We start from the raw sequence: 3,755 nt of genomic DNA, 5'->3' as shown, positions 1-3,755 counted from the left end.
TCTCTCAAAAGTAAAATAAATATTAAAAAATAAAAAAACTGTTTTCTCCATAATTTCTTTAAAATTCACATAAATATTTGGACCAAATATTGTAAAATTGTATTCTAGGCCTTATAACATATGTAGATGTAATGCATATGAAAGCCATAGCATGAGGGAATGGTAAATGGATCTACATACTTGAAAGGCTTGCACATTTTATGTGAAGCATTTATGTTAATATTAATTCAAAGTAGACTGTTAAAAGTTACGGATATGAACTGTAACACCCAGAAAAGACTAAAATGCATCTATATCTATATCTATATCTCTAAAAAGCCAGTAGGTCCCTCTTTTCCTCCCTGGCTGTTTGAAGCTCAGACACCATGATGAATGACACAGTAACTATCTGGACCAGGAAGTTCATGACCAACCAACCACTTCAGAGGAAACAAGTGGTCATCAATGTTCTTCATCTTAGCAAGACAACAGAAAATAAGACAGAAATTCTGGGAAAACTAGCCAAAATGTACAAGACCACACCAGATGTTGTCTTTGTATTTAGATTTAGAACCCATTTTGGTGGAGGCAAGACAACTGGCTTTTGCATGATTTATTATTCCTTAGATAGAAAAACAAACCCAAACATAGACTTGCAAGCCATGGCCTGTGTGAGAAGAAAAAGAGTTGAAGAAAGCAGGAAAAGGAACACAGGAACAGAATGAAGAAAGTCAGGGGGGCTGCAAAGGGCAATATGGGTGCTAGCAAAAAATAAATAAATAAATAAATAAAATGTCTACCAGTGAGCTGGAGATTGAACAAGAGAAGGAGTAAAGTTTCTGCACTGACTTTAACCAATATCTGTGGTTATTGTGCAGACTTTTCATGAGACGGTGAACTTTAAAATAAACAAATTAAATTAAATTAAAATCCAATAGGTGAATTAAAATGGAATTCCAAAATGTATTCATTTAATATAAAAGAAGATAGGAAAGAGAAAGGAGATAAATAAAAAACACAGGCGTCAAAGTGAAACAAATAGAATGGTAGACCTGAATTTAATCATATCAATAATCACATCAAGTGTTAACAGATTAAATACTCAAATTAAAAGGCAGAGATGGTCAGGTGGAATGGATTAAAAAGAGAAATTCAAATATATGCTGTCTACAAGAGATGTATTATTATTATTTATTTACTTATTATTTATTATTTTTTTAATGTTTATTCATTCTGAGAGAGAGAGAGAGAGAGAGAGGGAGAGAGAGAGAGAGAGAGAGAGAGAGAGAGAGAGAGAGAGAGAGAGAGAGAGAGAGAGAGAGAGAGTGGGCAAGCAAGCAGCGGAGGGGCAGAGAGGGAGGGAGGTTGAGAGTTCCAAACAGGCTCCACACTGTCAGCATGGAGTCTGATACAGGCTTATACTCAGGAACTGTGAGATTATGTCCTGAGCTGAGATTAAAATTCCAATGCTTAACTGACTGAGTCATCCAGGTGCCCCTACAAGATATGTACTTTAAATATAAAGACACAAATAGGTTGAAAAAAATGGATGAAAAAGATAAGCAAACTAAGAATAAGAATGCAGTAAGTCTATCAGTATCAAATAAAGTAGACTTGAAGGCAAGATATTATGAGTGATAAAAGAAGGACATTTCAAAAGAATAAAAGGAAGATAAAATAATAATGAATATGCATGTACCTAATAACAGAGCCTGTAAGTACATGAAGTCAAAATTGACAGAGTTAAAGAGAGAAAAAGACAATTCCACAGTATGGTTGTAGATTTTACACTTCTTTTCCAGCAACTGATAGAACAAGATGAAAATTTTTGTGAAGACATAAAAGATCTGAACAACACTATAAGTCACCTTGAGCTAACTGATATTTAGGGAACTCTACATCCAGGTGAGAAATTATGATAACCTTAGACCAGGTGAAAAGCAGTGAAGTGGTGACAAGTGATCAAATACTAGATATATTTTGAAGACTGACTTGGGAAAAATCACTTCACATCTCAAAGCATGGCTTATCAATCAGTAAAATGAGGATAAATCATATCAACTTTATTGAGTCATTGTGGAACTAAATGAGATAGTACATCTAAGGTGCTTAGCACAATACATGACTCATAATGTGAAGTCAGTACCCTTAGCAACTAGTCTTACTATTACAATCTGGGGAAATCATTCACTGAGAAAACACTTATTGAGTCCTCCTATGTACCAGGCCCTAAGCTAGGTACAGAGAAAATGTTTGAGTATAATGAGGCTCACCAAGGAGCTGACACCTCACAGATGAAAACTAAACACTGCACTTCACTGCAGTATCAATGGGGAAGCAGGAATGCCCAGCAACAATAACAATGGAATATAAAGCTACTACATTCATTTGTTAACGTATCTTTCAGTAGAAGACACCTATGATTCTATGCATTTTACCACTCCCACAATTTTATCTTGGAGCTGAAGATTACCTAACAATAGCTTTAAGTCAAGAGAATATTGGGGGAAAGAATAAGTAATACCTGATACAGGTTTTCAGGGTTCAACTTTAGATTTTTCTATCCTAACTGAACCTAAAGTATTTGGCTTCTATTGTTTTTCACTAAAGGAAGACTGATCTAAAATTCAGAAATATTTGTGTTCTCTTTTTAATCAATACATAGACTTTAGAAACTGTCATTTCTATCATTAATCTCCAGACTTATGGGCTATCTTGTCATGTATGTATGTAGGTACATGAGCGGATTCCGCAGGACCACGATGACCAAGTCGCCACACAGGAACATCTTGGAGATGTAGCTATCTTTGTTGACTGGCTTGAACTTCTTCTTGCTCTTGCCGCTCTTGGGGACCTCGGTCCACATCTCCTTCACGTTCTGCAGCACCATGTTGCAGTGCCTGTCAAAGGCCTTCACGTGGCCCAGAAGCTTCTTGTTGCGGCAGTTGATGAGCACTTGGGTGTTCTTGATTGACTACGTGAGCATGGAGAGCGGACCCGTGTTAAACTCCTCCTCCTCCCGCTTCTGGAGCTCCTCCAGGGTCATCTCACTCTTGGGCTTGTTGAGGAGGCTCATGGCTGTAGTGGCTATGCTCCCAGCTCCACGCCTTTTTCTTACATGACTTATTAATGTACTTATGGTGTATTTTTCTTTTTTTTTTCCATTGCTAGCATTCTCTTTTTTTTTCATAATATTTTATTGTCAAATTGTTTTCCATACAACACCCAGTGCTCTTCCCCTTAAGTGCCCTCCACCATCACCACCACCTCTTTCCTCCCCTCCCCCTTCCCCCTCAACCCTCAGTTCATTCTCAGCATTCAATAGTCTCTCACGTTTTGCATCCCTCTCTCTCCCCAACTCTCTCTCCCTCCTCTGCTCTCCCTGGTTCTCCATTAGGTCTCTCTTGTTTTCCTGCTAGACCTATGAGTGCAAACATATAGTTTCTGTCCTTCTCTGCCTGGCTTACTTCACTCAGCATGACACCCTCAAGGTCCATCCACTTTCCTACAAATGGCCATATGTCATTCCCTCTCATTGCCATGTGGTACTCCATCGTGTATATATATACCACATCCTCTTGATCCATTCGTCAGGTGATGGACTCCTTCCATGTTTTGGCTATTGTTGACATTGCTGCTATGAACATTGGGGTACATGTGCTCCTATGCATCAGCATTTCTGTCTCTCTTGGGTAAATCCCCAGCAATGCTATTGCTGGGTCATAAGGGAGTTCTATGGATAGTTTTTTGAGGAACCTCCACACTGTTTTCCAGAG

At 38.2% G+C, this 3,755-nt stretch overlaps 2 pseudogenes; one reads left to right on the top strand and one right to left on the bottom strand.

The window, feature by feature from the left end:
• The first annotated feature begins 368 nt into the window (after positions 1-368).
• LOC115276518 lies at positions 369-754 on the top strand (annotated as a pseudogene).
• Positions 755-2,689: 1,935 nt separating this feature from the next.
• On the bottom strand, positions 2,690-3,055 carry LOC115275936 (annotated as a pseudogene).
• Between the last annotated feature and the right edge of the window lie 700 nt (positions 3,056-3,755).

This window comes from Suricata suricatta, chromosome 13, assembly GCF_006229205.1.
Source record: "Suricata suricatta isolate VVHF042 chromosome 13, meerkat_22Aug2017_6uvM2_HiC, whole genome shotgun sequence".
Taxonomy (NCBI): Eukaryota; Metazoa; Chordata; class Mammalia; order Carnivora; family Herpestidae; genus Suricata; species Suricata suricatta.
Note: the sequence above shows the minus strand (reverse complement) of the source record. Positions and strands in the feature narration are given on the sequence as shown.